We start from the raw sequence: 20,321 nt of genomic DNA on the forward strand, positions 1-20,321 counted from the left end.
TTCCTCTAGCACTTGGGAGTTACATGGGATTGGGAGGGGTTTAGAGTGATGTTTGAGAGAGAAATAATGGGAGAGGTGTGAAGGAAATGGAAGATTTGCACCTCTATTTATAGGCTGGGAAATGGCCCAACTAGCAAATTATGAGCCTCCAACTCGTCGAGTTGAGTGCCAAGTGTCATCATCTGGTGGTGAGGCATTGAGAGGAAGCAATGGTAAGGATTGTGCCACATATCACTCGCAGATTACTCCAAAAACTAATTATCTTCTAAAATCCGTAACTTTCGCATACGAGCTCCGTTTTTGACGTTCTTTATATCCACCCGTAGGTAGCAATGTGATCTACAACTTTCATTTAGAATTATAATTAATTAAGGGTGTAAGGGTTGAATTGAAATTATTCAATAATTAAGCAAGGGGGGAAATTCTAGGACCTCCCTTTGTATGGATGGTTTTGAGAGGTTCCAGATATATTTTGGAAACCTCCAATAGCAAATAAGGAAACAAATTTGAATCAGGTTAAAATATCATTATTTTAATATTCAAATCAGGGTAGCTATAGACATGGACATATCGTAACCAAAATTGAACCCTACCCATCTCATAGAGAAATAAGTTTTCTTCTCCTCCTCTCTACTAAAATTTGAAACTGGGGGTTTCTAGGTTTGGGGTGTGAACTATTAGAGGCATCTATAATATTGGTGCATGCTTTCCAAGGAAGACATCAAGAAGATTGTTTTTATTATTCAATTTTTGCGAAAGGTATGTATTCTAACTATGTAATTTTCGATTATCATAGGTTAGAAGTTTTTTTCATAAGCATGTTGGTTTAACTTGAGAAAAATCCATAGAGTTTTGGGTTTCATGTGCCCATAAGTGTTTATGTCGAATCTGTTGTGTAAATATTTTGAATGTAACCTAGAAAACCCATCAAATATGTCCCCTTTCGAAGTTGAGTTAGATATACATGTGGATCTTATCATAGAAGAGTGTGGTACACTTAATAACAAGCGTGTTGTATTGGATGATCGTGCCTTATGGGGGTTGGTGGTACATTCTTAAATTTCTTAATATTATACTAATTTGTTGCATATGACTATCAAATAGTATAAAACTCTTAACTTATTGTAGGGTGACATACTTACCCCCGTACAACAGCTTGTCATGGAGGACCATGGTACCTCAAAAGATGATTGTTGGTTAAGTGTGTTTCAGTTACATATTTAATTAGATATATGCTCAACCTATTGTTGTATTGTTGAATAGTTAACTTTATATAACCTTCACTTTAGTAGAGTGACATTATTATCTCTATAAAGTAGCCTACCCCATGATATTACATGATAATGGACATGTTCTGATGTTTAATATACATATAGACAATATACGTGCCCATTCACCCGTAGAGTTTGGAGACGTCATTGAGGTTCATCGCTTTAATTACAAATCCCACTATTGGCACTTAAAACCTGCGCGGGGAGTGATGCGTGTTTCGATTAGGTTGTGTTCTCCATGGCTAGAGATGGAAAAGAAAGACATTATGTGTAATTGCATTTAGAAGATAACATTGACAATCCATATTTTCAATCGGATGGTTGTAGGTCTATCGATTTTTCGTATGTAAGCCGCTAATGGAGTTATATATATATATATATATATATATATATATATATATATATATATATATATATATATATATATATATATATATATATATATAAGGACTGGTTAAAATCTGATGTAAGTTTCAGATATATCTTTGTTATCATTATACAATAAGCATTTAGTTTACTTAATATATTTTAAACATGTGTTTATCGACACATCGTGCTATGGATTTCCTTGTCTCTAGAGAAAAGGCCAAATCATGTTCAATGGATAGTTGTAATATCAATTTTCGACACCAATGCAACAGACTGGCGTGCCAAGGTTGATGGATTCCATTACTGAGTTTGGTCTTAATATGATATGGTATACTTGTGTCTCAATTACATTACCTATGTACTATTTACTTAGAGAAAAATGTAATATGATGATATCTAACCTTTTGCACAACTATACATCCTGATTAATTACATTACCTGTGTGTGGGAGTCGTGATCATTGATATGTATTTTCCAATGTGTAATCATTTTTTGTAACGAATTTTCAAGATTTAGTTCAGGATTCCAATTATGGAGGGTTAGTGAAAGATTGGGCACTATATTTGATGTATTTGTTATAAAAAATGTCACGTATGGTAAAACGACTTGGTTTTGTTAAATTTTTTGAATTGAGTGATGTGGAGATTATATGGTGAAGAAATTATATGATAAATGGTTCGGGTATCATAAGGTTTTTGATTATATTCCTAAGTTTTCTCGTAAGGGTAAGGCCTTGTCTCAACCTCAAGTTAAGTCTAAGGATTTGAAACAAGATTTCTTGATGAATTTGTATGCTAGTTTTGTTAAGGGTCCTTTTTCTTTTTCCTGAGTTAACCAAACGGATGATGGGTTTATTGATTTGCAATCTGGAGATTTTATGATAGAAAAGATGAAGATTTCTTGGCTTGCTAAAGCTAGAGACTTTCCTACCTTTCCTAACATAAATATGTTATGTTTGGACGAAGGTTTTGATGATTTTGAGGTCTGTTATATAGGTGGCTTATGTGTTATGGTTGAATTTAGATATAAACTTGCATGTAAGAACTCTTTAGCTAATGAGGAATTAGACCATTGGATCTTGGAAAAATGTCCTTTGGATAGGAACTTCGTGTCACTGAATCGTATGGTTTGGCTTGATGTTGAGGGTATCCTGTTACGTGCTTGGAGTAAAGTTTCTTTTTGTAAGGTTCTTGTTAAGTGGGGGTCCGCTGTCCATCTTGAAAATCATCATGGGGAAGATATGTATAAAAATAGAGTGTGTGTCTTGAATTTATGTCATGACATAATTTCGGAGGTCGTGAATGTGTGGGTTGATGGTTTTCCATTCGGGTTAAGGAGACACCAGGTTAGACTCCATCTTTTATTTTCGGGTGCGCTAAAATGGGAAATGAAGTGAATGAAGGTCATGATTTCTTTGAAAAGAGATTAAGTGTGCCCTCTTTTCAAGATAAGGAGGATCCCTCGTCCGATCCATTTGGTATCTATGATACAATAGAGAAATTGAAAAGTGCAAGAAATTAATAATAATCATGAAAAATGGTTATAGAAATTAGGGAGGGGGTAACTTTGGCATTTCTGGTAACTTATCGCATGCACAAAAGGTTTTTTCTAAGAGTGTTGTGGACCTGGTTGGTGCCTTACCTGCGAAACCTACTAAGATGGCTGATGCCATACATCCGTGTTCTGCACACCATGTTCTGAATCTTTTCAGCAGGTTTCAGTTCTTGTTGATGTTAGTCTTCTTCACAACAGTTTCTTGTTGTTGTTGTCGATGCTGTTCCAGAGGCCCTTCCTTGAACTGCTGGTGTTCCGTCTGCTTTTCCTGCTGCTCTGGTTGCTTACTTACCTGCTGCTCCGACTGTTTTCCCTCCTGCTCTGGTAACTAGCCTACCCGATGCCCTATTGTTTTCCCACAAAGCTGGAAGCAATCCGGTTGCAAGTCATTTTTCGTCTAATGCAGGAAATTTAAAAAAAATGGTATTTTTGGTAGATCCGGGAAGCTTATTCAATTAAATCGTGTAGGTTTTCTGGGAGGTTTTGGTAGAGTTTCAGGAGTGGCAGGTTATTAAGATGCTCTTTCTCATTCGTCGGGTTTCTAAGATTAAGCCCATTCCAATTTTGGTGACAATGGTTCTTTTTATAGCAAGTCTTTCTCTAATGTGTATCAAAAGGTGAAACCAAAGAAAATAGTAAAGATGGGTAAGGCTATTGGATTTAATATGTCGAGGTAACAGTCTTAGGTTGCAGATTTAGTTGAAGGACAAGGGGAGAGCGATGGGGTTCCATGAATTTTTTTCCATTAATATTCAAGTTGTGGTCAATAATGATACGAGGGCATGAGTTAGATATTTATGTCATAAACAAAAGGTCATTTTTTTGGCGATTCAAGAAACAAAGTTGGTATTCATGGATTTGTTTTCGGTTCGAGCTTATTGGGGCAATGTTTCTTTCATGCATGCTTTTTCTCCTTCTTGCGTTGCTTCCAATTGTATCTTGGTTATTTGGGACCTTAATAGAATTCAGTATACACATGTTGTGGTTTCTGAGTGGTTTGTTGTGGTTGAAGCAGTTTGGATTTTGAATGGGTTGGATGTTATGTTTATTACTATCTACGCCCTTAAGGGATTGATAGTAAATGTCATGTTTGGGCAAAGCTTCTCTCTTTGATTCATTCTTTTCGGGGAGCGTATTGTTATGGTGGACTTCAATGAAGTTCATGACGAGTTCGAGAGGTTGGGGTCGCAGTTCCATCTAGCTTCCACTCAACTGTTTAATAAGTTTATTTGAAGACACAAAATTTCTAATATTCATATGGGTGGTCCTCGGTTTACTTGGTGTGGGAGATGGTGTTTGAAGTTTAGTAAGCTTTATCGGTCCTTGGTGCTTGACGTGATTATTGACTCATTTCCACATCTCTTGGGTATGGTTTTGGAGAAAGAAATTCTCTATCATTGGTGGATTCTTTTGTTGGAGCATAAGGTGGATTACGAGCCTTCACATTTTTGTTTGTTTCATCCCTAGTTCGAATTGGAGGAATTTGAGGAGGTGTTCTTAGAGTCTTGGTCTATGCATTTTGTAGGGCTTGATAACCCTTGGGTTATTTTTTAAGAAGAAGTTACAACTTCAATGGCTCTTATATTGACGAGTTTCAGATTCAGAGAGGGTTAAGATTGGGTGACTCGTTGTCTCCTTTCTTATTTTTTTAAGCGATGGATGGGCTCCATCTTGCGTTACTGTGAATCAGGTTGACATGTTTCGGTGTATTAATATCAATGGTATTGTAATTTCTCATTTGTTTTATGAAAATGATGCAATGCCGCTAATTCCGTGATCTCCTAATAATGCCCAAGAGCATGGTTTAAAATTTGTGGTTCTTTTACATTGCCTCTCGTTTTCTTATCAATTTGCTTAAAAGCATATTGATTGGTGATGAAGTGTCTCTGTCACATGTAATGGAGGTTGCTATTATGATAAGGTGTGAGGCTAATTCTCTTCCTTTTATTCATCTGGGTATCCTGGTGGGTAAGGATATGTCTCAGATTAGTGCGTGGTCGCCTGTTTTGGAGCGCTTTCAGAGTAAGTTGTGTTGATGGAAAACAAAATGTTTGTCTATTGGTGGGCGTCTTTTTTTTGTTGAACTCGGTTTTGGGTACTTCAGGTAGCTATTTGATGTCCATGTTCCCTATGCTGGTTACTGTCCTGCGTGTGTTAGAGTCCATGCGGGCTAGATTTTTTTGGGTTTTGATCTTGATGAGAGCAAGATGCATTGGGTTGGATGGGACATAATTTTGATGAGTAAGATTAATGGTGGCCTGGAGTTGGGAGCTTATTTTCCTATAATAGGGCGAAGCTTTTTCAGTGGCCTTGGAGATTTTTTCACTGTCAGGATTCTATGTGGTGAGAATTATTCACATGTTATATGGTAGGGATAGTCGGTGTTCATCTTTGATTGTGAGGAGGTTGTGGTATGGTCCTTGGAATGGTATTATTTGTATGCCAGTTCAGCTGAGAGACCGCGGTTTTGATGTTTAGTCGTTATGTCTAATTAGGGTTGGAGATAGGAGACTCACACCCTTCTGGCATGATGTGTGGGTAGGTGATTTGCCTCTTGCAATGGTGTATCATTAGATCTTTGCTTTTGACAATCATAGACAATTGTCAGACAAAGATCGTGTGTTCTTGGGCTTGGAGGTGGAGTTTCTTTGACACCCTCCTAGAGGTAGTATAGAGGAAAGTGGGATGGTTTCTTGGCTTTATGTAGCAGGTGCACATGGAGGATAGATCAGATAGGTTGGGGAGACTTTTAAATGTGTCAGACAAGTTTTTAATATCATCTGTCCATGCTTACTTGGATATTAGGATACTGGTTTCAATAGGTAGTGAAACTAGATGGAATAATTGTTCCTATCACATTTTTTTTTGTTTATGGAGAGTGAGTCTTCATAGCATTCCTAGCAGAGAGAAACTTTCTTATAGGGAGATTGAAGTACAGTTGATTTTATGTCTTGTTTGCTCGTTGGCAGGGGAGTCAATTGATCATCTTTTCATAAGTTATTTAGACTTTATCTAGGTTTAGGATCGTATTACAGTTTGGTGGGGTGTCCAACTTCCCAACAAAATTTCAATCCTTTCTTTAATTTATTGGTTGAGTTGTGTTAGTTGGTTGGTAGCCAACGCAAGGCGTATGATGTAGCAGTCTTGATAGTTTTTTTGTGTTTGTAGAATTTTCGTAATTGCATTGTTTTTGGGACAGATTTGCCTAGGAAATCCACGATCTTTGATGATGTGGTAAATAGGTCATTCTTTTGAATTTCCAATAAATGTTCTACCGGTTGGCTTAGTTGGACTTCTTGGTTACAAAATCTAACTTTTACTTCCTCCCTTTTGTAATGGTTCTTTTCTAGCTCATTGTTAGTGTTTTTTTTTAAATAAAAATCTATCATTTAAAAAAAAAAGTTAAATTCAATAATAGTTATATTTAACATAAATGAAAAACATATTCTATATTGGAAGACCTATTGATATTTGAAATAATAGTCACGATATTTAAAAAAATCAAATAAGTTTACTTGTAAATTACCATCCATATTAATAGTTGATATATCATTAAAATACAATAAGCCAAAATTTTAATTAATTTTTTTCATCTACAAAATAAATAGAGCCTATAATGTAGAAGAATTGAAACGAGTAATCGAATGTAAATCACGGTAATTCAAGTAATGATCTAGAATGAACACACGATGTAAATATTATCTGGTTTCAGCTTCAATTACTTTCATAAACTTGAGTACAAAACAGATAGAAGAATCACGAAAAACTCTCTACCCTACACTCAAGCTCAGACCCTATTTATAGGATCCTGAAAGTACAAGAAATACTAAGGACTAAACATTCACTTTCGACTAAACAAATGCCTTAGTAAATACATACGAAATTAGAAAACAGACACTTCGACTCTTTACAATATTGCGACCCTAAAAATCTCCCCCTTTGTAAATGAGTCGAACTGCTCAATTCATGAGAATCTGAGCAACGAAGTGCATCATCCTTCGAATCTCTGAGTACCAAGTTAATACCTTCTTTAACTCAGTCTTGTCTCCTTCATTATTCTTCGTACAATTGTTCATATGAACAATAAAGTTCATATACTGAGCTGTAGTATACCGTTCCACTTCGTTCACTTGAAACAAAAACCTTTTAGCTTTGTCATTTTTATCTTTTCCTGCAAAGACTAATCCAAAAGGTTTTAAGTAGATTTCTCCATCATTGTGCTTTTTCAGCTCAACTTGAGTTTTCGACAATTCCATTGCAACCTTCACTTCTCTTCCCATCCCTGAAGCTAACTCTTCATCAGTTAATGCTAGACAATCATAATAATTGTCTATGAAAATCTTGATGTGTGCTAGACCCAGTTTGAAAACATCTTTATCAGTTCCTTTGAGTTGAGAAGCTTCCATATCTTTAAGGATCAAAGTGACTTCAATCAAATCGTTCAGGTTCATCAAAGGAAAATCAGTAATGGAAAAATCACATCTTTGATTATTTTCACGAATAACATGACATCTGAAGTTTTGAAGCATGCCTTCGAACAAAACATCCTTTGTGATGCTCATAACTTTCTTGATCTTAATCAATGACAAAACCTCATCTGGCTACTTCCCAAGAACCGCGTGAAATCTGATCTTCAAGTAAATGAAGTCATCTTCGTTATCAAGCTTTTCAACAATCTTGTATTGAGCCATGATGAACATCATCTCATTTACAGGAAAATCTAGTTGGCTCATGTCAGTGTTTGCAATCGAATAGCTTTTCTTTAGCTTCTTCTCAAAAGCATACATTTGATTGAATGCTACCTTGGATTCAATGCTCTCATAGCTGTAGAGCTTTTTCGGATCTCCCTTATTCATGCCAGGTGGATCACTTGCTCTTAGCCTCATTATGCTTTGTATTTTTCTTTGCTTCTCTATTTATACTTCCACCTCTGCCTTCTTTTCTTCCTTGGTCTTTTCATAGGCAACACCTTTCCCTTTATCATCATCCGAAGGCTTTGGCTTAGCTGAGCTTGAAATCCCCCCTTCTGTAGAAGAACCAATAACAATTCCCTTAATAGGTTTTGTTGTTGTTTTGATTGCTTTCGTTATGACCTTCGTAACAATAGGAGTTGAGATTTGAGTAGAAACAATTTTGGATGGAATTCCCAAAGATACAACTTTCACTTTATCAGCAGCCTTTGAGATATTCTCATTCGAAACTTTGCTTTTGCCTTCATTTACCTTCTTTTCTCCCCCTTGCACCCATGTGATAGCAGGTGGGCCATTCGAAGGCAACATTAGAGCAAATTTCGTTATAGGAGCAACATCCCTCTGAATGACTTGATCAAGAACATCCAATTTTTGTGTAAGAAACTCAGGAGTAAAAAAGGATTGTGGGGCTGGCTTCGAAACAATGCTCTTGAGTTCACCAAGCAACTCCTTCACCTTAGCAAATTGTTCTTTATCTTCTGAGGCCTTGGCTTCGACTGTTGGAACTGTGTCTTGAAAAGTTTGAATGAAAATTTTCACTGCCCTAATAATAATATCCACCTTCTCTTGAATAGAATTGTAACGATCATTAGCTTCAAGAATTTCCTGAGAAACTTCCTTCTTCATTTCTTCCAACATGAGATTGACATCTTCACGAACCTTTGTAACGTCTTGTACAAACATCACATAACGTTCTTTTGCAACGTTGCGAAGTTCTTTGATTTCTGAAGTAATCAAATATCCTTGAGCTTTCACCCATAGCTCATTGTTCTTATCATTAAGATCTAACTTCCTTTGCATCCGAAGTTCAACAACTTTCAACATAACGTCTACCTCAATCCCAGAAACCAAATTCTTGGCTCCGGAATCGGCTTGTGATTGCAAAATCGAATTAAGCTTTCGATTTAGAATCTTGAATTGTTTTCCTGACATCAGCATATGATCAGGAACATCCTATTCTTCAGATTCAAAATGAATATCTTCAAATGTTCCTCCGAAACCTCCTCCGTCTGTTTCATCATTGGAATTTGGCTTGGGTGGATCAGTGGATTGTGACTGAAAAAGGGTTGTGATAGGTTGTTTAAGGATGTTATCAAACGTGGGTGAGGTGGTGATAGTTTGCGTTTGAGTAAAGAAAGGAGTTAAGGAGGTATATATAGTCTAAGAAACTATAGATGAAGTGATAAGAGGAATAGCTTCAGTAACAATATTAATATGGTTGACAATCATGATGACTTCGACACCCATATCAGATATGTTTGTACAAAAGTCTGAAATGGGTACCGCCTCAGAAACTGACTTGGTAACACCAATTTTGAGTGGAATAGAAACAGTAGAGAAAATGGTGGTGGTGGGTGAAGCTAACGAAGAAATGATAGGAGTAGATACCTTTGGAAAAGTTAATCCCAATGGAATATCGGGTACAACTTCATCGTATGACGACTTGTCACGAACCACCAATTTTCGTTTCTTGCTTTTCTTGGAAATGTGTTTGACGACATCCTCAACTCTTCTCTTTTTCGACTCTGGAGAAACAGGAGTTGGTATTTCACGAATCTTTAACCCTTTACGATTTAACTGGGCCTTTCGTACGAATGAATAAGAATCATCAGATGACTTCCTCAATCTTTTCAATATACCAGATTTTGAATGTACTAATTCCTTCGATGAATCAACAATAATCAACTCCTTTTCACTTCCATCTTTCTGCGAACCCTTTACTTTATCAGAATCAGTTTTCTTTGGAAAGTTAGGCTTTTTAGGACTTTCAGAAACAAGAGCAACATCATCATTCTTCTTCGATTTCTTTGATTGTTTTGAAGTCCCTGCATTAACTGCAAGTAACACCCTAGTTTCGACATCAGGGTTGATGCACTTCAAATAGTTTACTAACACTGGGTTTGTTGGATCAACCTTCTTTAACATGCCATCTGGAATTCTAGCAATTGTAGGGAAAACTTCTGAATCATCCTCAACTGACTTCGGAAAGTGATACTTTGTAAATTCCACTTTTTCTTTATTATCAGGAACTTGAATTCCCTATTTTTCATAAATCTTCTCAAGAATGAGACTCTAATACCTCGCACATGAAATACCCTTCACCATATTCGTATTCTCCAAACTTTTTACAAACTCCTTCCACAATTGAGTTGGGTAATCAACACTGAGATCATAGTATAATCCCATCACCATTGCATATACTTTAAGTCTTCCTTTGTCAAGACCAACACTTCTTCTAGTTAAACACCTAAGATAAATGCCAAAGAAGAAATTCCACATAAAGGGTAATCCAGATTTCTTGAAGTCACTGATTCTTGTGAGTGAGGGCTGATGTCCCATCTCGTTGAACATAAACATGATTTGATCATTGTTGGGTTTGAAGAATGGCGGAGAATTGGGGATATTCAAGAATTTAATGAACATCTTCTTGGTAAGACGAATCCGTTTCTCATTCACAAGATTGAAGGTAATCACATCTGTAGCCTTGCTGTAAGAAGCAGTTGAAGCAACCATGGATAACCAAGTTATCGGAACTGCAAATGAATTGAACATGATAGTAGCAAGACTAGAATTTTGAAGAACAACTATCAGCATCTTCAACTCCTCAGCGTATAGTGAAACATCACCCTCAACCTGGTAATTAGTACTTTGGATCTTCATGATTGGTTGTAAAAGAACTTCGTCAGTAGAGGTGTTTTGAGTAGCAGCCATTGTTGAAAGCTTGAAGATAATTTGAAGAAACTGAGAATTAGGGCTTTTGTTCTTCGGAGAGTTTTTGAACGCGTAATGGTCAAAGGAAAAAGAATTTCCTTTTATATGTAACCCCAAAAGAATTGCAAATGTTTTCATTAATGGGTTTGTCACGCCCATCCTTGAAAATCGCACCACTAGCCGTTATACACGCCACGTCAGATAAAGTGCCTTGAAACTCGGAATGAGTTGCCAAACAGTTACATCAAAACTGTTCGTGAGTACTTTGTGGATAAGATCGAAAACCTTCGGCACTGAGGTTGGGCTCTTTCGTTTTTGGGCTTATAAACGAAGTCATTTGCCAGTGTTGCGAAATCTTCAACCTGAGTTGGTATTACTCAGAACCTCAAGGATTTCGTATGTGCAGTGCCCCAGTGAAATAAGATAAGAATCAATTTAAATTTTTTTTGGATATGTGATGTCAAGTATTTTGACAAGAAAGAAGTTAAACCCCAGGCAAAGGTTACTTCGTTAATTATCAAGAGAGATAATCAACTGCTTATGTGGTTTCCCGTGAATTACAATCAAAAACTTATAGAGAAGTTTTGAAGGGCTTCTTCTTCAAGGCTTTATGGGTAGCTCAAAATTTTCGTTACATTTCATCCTTAACATAAGGTGAGTAATTGCAACAAAAATCACTTGTTTGACCAGTGTAGTATGGGACAAGTGTATGCTTTGGAAAATATTTGAAAGTGACAAAGGATAAGAATTTATACTCACACATAAATCATATGCAGAAAAATAAATTTTGTAGCTGGATCCTGTTGGGAAACAAATGTCGTAGGCTTCGAACATTTGATCAAGACCACTAAAAAACGAAAGAATATGATTTGGAGTATCAAAATTTTTGGTACTAAAACAAATGTTTCGTGAAAATCTGGAACATAGTTCCCCTTCAATTCCTTGAAAAGTTAGAAAATTGGGTTTACTTTCATCACGGCCTCATGAATCGAGATCACAAACACAGAATTTTGACATGTCTAAGTCATGATTGGTTTGATCAATGACCTCTCGGACATATGTCATTGTGTGTAAAATGTGTTAGAAATTTTAGATGAAAAAGATTAGTTCAAGAATCGATTGTACCTCTGTTATGAATGGACCAAATAGAAAACTCTTAACTCATTTGAGAAGAGTAAGGTAGATTAGTTGACTAATGTGAATGAAAACCTTATTGGGAAGAAACTTTCGGATCGAAAATTTTCATTAAGGCTTTCTGATGAGAATAAAACTCAGATCTATTAGATCTTTCACAAGTAAAAGATAAAGATCAAACAAAAACAAACACAATAATATGATGAACACAAAATAGAATAAACGTTGTGCTTATGATTCAAATATAGTCACGCCTCAGTAGAGCTCGATGAAGAACTTCCACTGTAGAGGCGAGCTAGGGTTTACAAAAACTGAATTAGGAAAAATAATAAAAGCGTTAACTACAAAGACTGCATGCATGCAGCTTAAATACTAAACCCTAGAATAAACAAGCACGGTTGGATAGGCCCAAACCGGCAATCAAAACTGGGCTAAGGATCGAGCCCATGACGCAACACTATAAGCCCAACAATCTCCCCCTTTGCGTCAAATGAGGCGAGAGATCACTTTCTTTGAGTTGGCTTCACATTCTTGACCACTTTGAACAGCCGAGGGATAATAGCAAGAAGAGTCTGCCAAAATTGAATGTACCATCTCAGCATATCAGTATACATCTTCTTGTCAGCTGCAGAGTTCTGATCACACCTCTGAATAATCTCCAATATGTGCTCCAAACAAGCAGTTGAGAAGAGGTGCTTGTCAACAAGAGCGAACAGGCATTTCTGTCCTTCACCTATGATGAACATCACAGTGTGGAACTTTGAATCAATATTTCCCTTGACCATTGTATTAACATTGCCTGCTCTGCCCATAGTTTTAATCGTGGTTCGCTTGTGAATGGCAGAGGCAATTTCCTGGTCCATCTTTGCTACCTCGTGAATGTAGCACACAAGCATTCACTTGACATGGTCAATGATCGGCTGATACTCCCGTGGATTTGATAGTAAGATATTGTTGAGGAGTATCCATTCGTGGGGATTGAGGTTCGGTAGATCAACAATGGTGAAGTTATGTGTCGAGCCTTCAGAGCCTCGAGTCACCTTGAATTTCACATTAACAAACTTCCCTGCTGAGTAGGGCTTCAGAACCTTGACAGTCGTAATTTTCTTCGAACTCCAGGTCAAGTACTGAGGTTGAGCGAACTCTAGGCAGAACTCCAACAAATCCCTATGCACCTTCGGGTCTGGAGACGGGATGGCAACAGTCGAGTGGAAGCAATGAAAGATGAATGCCTTTCGTGTGATCGGCATGTCAAACGGTGCATCCTTGGAGTTATCAAGCCCGAACGACATTACAGGCTCAAGCCAAAGTGTGCTTGGCTCATCAATGGCACACCTTTGAAGCGAATCAAGAGTCCATTCAGGAAAAATGGACTTCTTCTTTTCCAGGATCTCTTTTTCCTTTTGCTTCTGCTCCAGCTCAGCCTTTTGTTTCTTGAACCTTTCTTCAAGCTCTTTATCAGAAGGTTTTGTCTTTTGAAAAAGCTTTTCGAGATTTTCACCACAGACATCATCTTCATTATCAGTTTCATCCTCCCTAATTATCTTCTTCTTCTTGTCTCTATTACTGACCGAAGCTTCATTATCCTTCGGTTCAGTAGATGGTTTCGGTGCAGGAGGAGGTTGAGTTTTTGCGGCCTTCTCTCCCCTTTGTTTTAGCTGGACGCTAGTCACCGGAACACCCTCGATACGACTAAGGATGTCCAGGGAAGGTCGAAGTTTGTCAGCCAAATGCCTACGAATGGTGATGGTAATGATGGGATCATGGGCTTCAAGAAAGTGAAGTAAGATGGAGTGAACATCAGCAGCAAAGCTTCGTATAACCTCCCTCTCAGACTTCAAGTCATTGAATTCAGCTGTGGCAGTGCGAAGTTTTAGATTTTGTATCTTCAGCTGAGAGGTTCTTTTGTCGAGTTCATCCATGATGCGATTCTCAACAGCCAACTCTGCCTCCAATTGAGTCAATCGATCATTGACATTGTCGTGCAGAGTGGCATTGGATGCCTCGATTGCTTGACGAGCAACTTCAAGGTTAGACCGTTCAGCTTGAAGAGAACGCTGAAGATTGTGAACCGAAGCTTTCACTGTTAGAGAATTTTTCTGAGCTGCCGCCTGCAACGAATCCAGAAATAAGTGAGCCTCAAAAATTAGTTTATCGACTTTTGTGGTCGCTTCTTTGCATTCCTTTGTAGAAGCCTCAACAGCGAGGGAGGCTTTCTGGCATTGTGAAGTGAAGGCGTCTATAGCCTTAGCTGCAGCAGAAAGAGAGGCATTGTGTTCTTGAACTATAGAGGAGAACAAAGCCTTTAAAGCAGCATCATAATAGGCTCCAGATGAAGAGGAGGAAAGCAGTTGATCGAGTTTGTCGTTGAATGCTTTGAGATGGCGCTTGGTGACCGGTTCATTATCGTCTTCATCATTCTATACACGGTAAGGACTGAAATAAGTGGAATCAAATTCCAAGTCCTCACTGCCTAGAACTAGGGTGGTGTCAGTAGAAGGTGTAGGTGATAAGGGTTTTGTAGTAACAGGAGGTTCGTTTGTTACTGGTGGTTCAGTTGTAACAGGTGGTTCGGTTGTAACAGGTGGGGTGGGAGCTGTGGAATGAGTAGCGGTGGTAGTGGTAGTGTCTGTGAAGATTGGAGTGGGGATGGGAGTTGAGGTTGATGGTTGAGATGTAGGGATAGGAAATATAGGAGGGATGGATATTGGGATAGTAACAGGTGGAGGAGAAGGAGGTAGGGAGTGAACTAGAATTTATGGGGTAGGGGAGCGAGGTGGGGTATCACCACGACCCAAAGCCTTATCATCAGAGCTTTCAATGGAACATACTTTGAGTCTGAATCACTTGAAGATGGGAGTATGAGTCTCCGAGCGGGCTTCTTCTGCTTCTTTGGTTGAGGCTGGGATGGATCAGCCTTGTCAGACTTTCGCTTCTTAGGGGTTTGCCCCGTGGTTGTTGTAGTCACCTTCGACTCCTTCTGAGAGTCAGTCTTCTGTCCCCTTTTTGCTGGATTGTCAGCCTCGTCAATGGAGCGAACCATGGCTGGTGTAAGCTCCCTTGGACCCGAAGAAGGAATCTTCCTGTATTGTTGTAGGACATTACTTGCTGCAGACACACAGGCAAGCATGGTGTCAGGAATGGATCCAATAAAGAAGTACTTGGTGGGATTCGTGACGATTATCTTGGTTATGTGAAAAGTGCTGATAGAGAAGAGAAGAGAATCTGCCATGATGGGAACGTGAAGACGATCCATTGCCCACTTGGTGATGATTGACCAGTACATGCCACGTGAGATTTCTGAGTGTCTTGAGGAGGAGTACAAGCTTTGGACTAACTGTTGCCAGATGATGGACCCATAGTCCAGATCTATCCCATGATATAGACCATAAAGCACAATCATGAATGACTTGCTTGCTCCATCTGAGCCGGCGCTTCGCTCAGAGAGTCCTTTGAACAGTAGAGTAAATATACCATTCCATTGAAAAGGAAGGCAGGACTTCTTGAACTTGGTTATGGTGGTTAGGGTTTCAGTGTACCCCACTTGATAGAACATTGAGAAGAGCTGACCAGTAGTGATCGAGTCAGGGTTAACCAAGTTTGGTTCTTGAGAGAGACCAATTAGGGCACAGAAGTGGTGCTTGGAGATAGAAGTCTTCTCGTTGTGGACTTCAAAGTGAATCCTTTCAGCAGCTTTGTCGAAATAGGCAGTGGAGTAAATAAGTGAGAGGCAGGACATGGGAACGACTTCAACTTTGGTCAGAGCGTCGACGAGAGGCGAGTATTTGAGACACTCGACGACATAGAGCATGTAGGGTTCATAGATGAAGGGAGTAAGATCGATGATCAGGTTTTGTTGAGGTTTGATGGTGAGAAGGGTTTGGTGAACAGAGGTATCATGAACTGAAGAAGAGTCTGCCATTGTTGAAGCTTGGAGAAGATGATGAACAGTGAGATAAATCGCCTTTGTTCTTTGAGAGATTTTTGTGAGTGATAAAAGGGTAAAGTGGAGCGTGTCTGACCCGTTTATACGTACTAGGAGGAGAGAGAAAAATCCGGCTAATAGCTTGGATTTAATTGGTAACTGCGCCTGATTTGATGGATGAAAAGTTGTTATACCCGATGATGACGCAGGAAAGAGAAAGGACGTTTCCTTTTTGCACGACATTCCATAAAATGTGCTTTTTCAAATCGTCGAAACGATTGGATAGCTGTTGAGTCACCCTTAACTTTATCCCAATCGTCACCCCATATTCCACATGAACCGTCATCGTTTTTTAAGTTTATCGAGCATTGAAATACTTGATGAAACGAAGCTGGAACAAGTAAATTACCATTAATAGAACCAGATTTTGGAAAACTAAAAATTTTCGTGCAAGGAGTGTAAAAGATAAAGAAATAAAGCAAACTTTTTGGAATAACTTGTGATGTCTGAAAAAGACATAAAGCAGCTGATTTTGGGCACGAATCTATTCCTTCAAAGTCAAGAGAGACTTTAAAGAGCTTGTTTGGTTTCCCATTAAATAACGATCAAGTACTTGTTAAGAAGTATTGAAAGACATCTTTTAAATTAAAGCTTATAACGGGTGGCTTTCACTTCAATTCATGATTTCGATACTTGATATAAGACCGAAACTGAACGAAGTACTTGTGAGATCAATGTGATCTGTTGAACAAGTAGATAGGAAAGATGTGTATTGACTGCTGGATAGGTGAGAAATCTCAAAAAAAATTAACTGGATCCTTGGGGAAGAAAAATTCTTGGTAATAGAATGTTTCAGAAGAATCACTCAAAAAAAAAATAAAAAGAGATTTCAGTCGTAACATATAGTTCATGAACCGTCAATTCATTAATGGTATTGAATGGTGGGTTTCACTTAGTATATAGTATCACGAAACTAAGATCATTAACACAAATTTTTGTATTACCATAAACCTCAGTGGTAAATGCTGAGAGTCTCAAGGGTTATGATGGTGAGATGAAGTATAATGGAGAAAAATGATGGAGGTGGTATAAGAAACAAATGTACCTGTGCTATAAAAGAAGGACTAAGCAGAACACTGTAAGCTCAATGTTAGTAGAGTAAGGTAGCTCATGATTAGAGTGAATATTGCAGCCTAACTTGGGAAAACATGATTTGTATATATCATGTTATTAAGGCTTCACTCAAAATCTTTCGAGACTTTAGTCAACATGCAACAACATGCTTCTAGGGACGTATAAAACGTGTGTAGAAAAGAAATCATACCTTGTGGATCTTCATCATTGAGAATAATACTTAAAGAAAATTGATTAAAATGAAAAATATTTTTGTATTTTGTGAAAAATATTTAATTGAACAAAAAAAATATATTTTTGAATTTTATGAATATAAAAGAAGTATTTAAAAGAATGTACATGGTAATACAACGAAAATGCCTTGAGAAGAAAAAGAAGCGAACAAGTTCAGAAGGACCGAACCCGAAATAGACCGAACGTTCGGTTCTTGGTCGAGCTTCACCCGAAATAGACCGAACGTTCAGTCATTTCGGTTCGCTCTATTTCGCTTCTTACCTTTATTGAAGCGAAGACGATTTTGGTACTGATTCTGCTTCCATCATTCCTAGGCCTTGCAAAATCTCGTTGAAGCTAGCTTCAGGTAAAGCCTTTGCTAATATATTTGCCGGTTGATCAGTTGTCCTTACAAAGTGAATTTCTACGTTGCCATCTTCCACGTGATCCTTGATAAAGTGATACCTCAGTGCTATATGTTTGGTCTTTGAGTGTTGCACTGGGTTATGACAAATCCTAATTGCACTTTCAGAGTCGCAATATAGTGGGATTTTCTTCATGTTCAGCTCGTAATCTCTTAGCTGACTTTGTATCCATACAACTTGAGATGTGCATGATGCTGCAGCGATGTATTCAGCTTCTGCAGTAGAGAGAGAAACACAAGTTTGTTTCTTCGATTGCCAGCTAACCAATTTACCATCTAGAAATTGGCATCCTCCAGTGGTGCTTTTACGATCTAGTCCACAGCCACCTAGGTTAGTGTCTGATAACGCTTGAACAAAGAATCCTGAGTTGGCTGGATACCAAACACCGAGAGAGGAGGTTCGCTTCAGATAGCGAAAGATGTTTTTCATGGCTTGCAAATGAGGTTCTCGTGGGTTAGCTTGGAATCTGGCACAGTAACAGACTGAAAACATGATGTCGGGTCTACTGGCTGTGAGATACATTAGAGACCTAATCATTTGACGGTAGAGCGTCATGTCAGCGGCCGACTTCTCCAATGAGGGCGTAAGCTTTGTCCCAAAAGCCATTGGAACTTTAACTTTGGAGTCCCCCGTCATACTAAATTTAGCCAATAATGTCTTGGTGTATGCCTCCTGATTAATAAAAATGCCTTTGGGTCCCTGTCTAATGTTTAAGCTAAGGAAAAAGTTAATTAGACCCATTGATCTCATCTCAAATTTAGTTTCCATCAACTTTCTGAATTCAGCTATTAAGCTAGGATTCGTGGAGCCAAAGATGATGTCATCAACATAAATTTGGACTATCATAAGGTAGTTACCCTCTCTCTTTCGAAAGAAGGTTGGGTCAACCGAACCTTGTTTGAATTTAGACATTTTTAAGAACCGAGTTAGAGTTTCATACCATGCTCTGGGAGTCTGTTTTAGGCCATATACCGCTTTATCAAGTATGTAGCAGTGATCTGGATACTTCTCGTTCACGAAGCCTGGCGGTTGCTCAACGTACACAGTTTCTTCAAGTTCTCTGTTGAGAAAGGCACACTTGACGTCCATTTGATAGACTTCAAAGTTTTTGTGTGCAGCGTATCCAAGAAAGATATGAACGGACTCTAATCTCACAACGGGAGCGAAGGTTTCTTCATAGTCGATACCTTCTTCCTGACAGTAGCCTTTCACAACCAACCGAGCTTTGTTACGAATCACGTTCCCCTCCTTATCCATCTTGTTTCTGAATACCCATTTGAGACCTACAACTGAAGCATCCTTTGGAGTTGGAATAAGACGCCATACTTTATTTCTTTCAAATTCATTCAACTCATCTTGCATGGCTTGCAACCAGTCAGAGTGATCAAGTGCTGAATTAACAGTCTTCGGTTCAACTTTGGAAACAAAGGAGTTGAACATACAAAACTCCACTCAAGAAAAGAGTGCAACTTGTTTTGCTTTGATCTAAGATCGAGTTAACACCTTTTCAGAAGATTCCCCAATAATTTGACTTTGAGGATGATCTTTTGTCCATTTAATAAGCGGCGGGTAATTTGGATCACAAGAGGGATCCAATTCTGCATTGATTTCTTCTTCCAATTTTGATAGCATGTCAATAATCATTGACATTAGTGTTCTCCCCCTCGAAGGATGACGCCTGTTCAGAATCTGTATTAGTATCTTCTCCTTCTATTGGATTCTCAGAGAAGCTTGATGATTGTGACGATAGATTCTCCCCCTGGAATGATGAACCTTGATCGTGTTGTAATAACGGACCCTCCCCCTGGACATTAGGACAGTCATTCGAAGGTTCACTTCCGTCTGGCCTCTCGGTTGCTTTAGGTGGATCATCAGCCATCTTTTGAGCAGCATCATCGATGATTTGCCTTAGACTATCAACCTTGTTGTCTTTCGTCATTGATTAAGAATCAATTGCTGTTTGAGGCTCGTCAAAAAGAAGCATATATTGCTTGAAAAGATTTGAAATAGAGGCTGTAACTTGACAAGTCTTTGGAAAGATTTCCTGTATGGCACCTTCGGTTGTCTTCATCTTCTTAACATAGCTATCGTCAAAATTGACATAGTGTGTTTCTTCAATCTTCTTAGAGCACTTGTTTAGAACTCTATATGCCTTAGAACTCAGGGAGTAACCTAAGAATATTCCTTCATCTGCCTTAGCATCAAACTTATTTCGATTCTCTTTAGAGTTGAAGATGAAGCATCTTGAACCGAACACATGGAAGAATTTCTTATTCGATGTGCGATTGTTCAAGAATTCGTAGGGAGTGATAGAGAATCGCTTGTTCAGATATGATTCATTCTGAGTGTAACAAGCAGCAGCGATTGCATCAGCCCAGAAATATAAAGGTAATGATGCAAAGCATAACATCATTCGAGCTGCTTCACACAAAGACCGGTTTCGCCTTTCAACAATACCATTCTGCTGTGGAGTATAGGGGGCTGAGAAATTATGTGTCATTCCTTTCTCAGCAAGAAACTATTCGAAATCTTTGTTCTTGAATTCCAAGCCGTTGTCACTTCTTACATTACGAACAACTTTCCTCAGTTGAATTTCTATATGTTTTATGAAGAG

This window comes from Lactuca serriola, chromosome 2 (assembly GCF_051521515.1).
Source record: "Lactuca serriola cultivar US96UC23 chromosome 2, Lser_US96UC23_V15, whole genome shotgun sequence".
NCBI classification, from domain to species: Eukaryota; Viridiplantae; Streptophyta; class Magnoliopsida; order Asterales; family Asteraceae; genus Lactuca; species Lactuca serriola.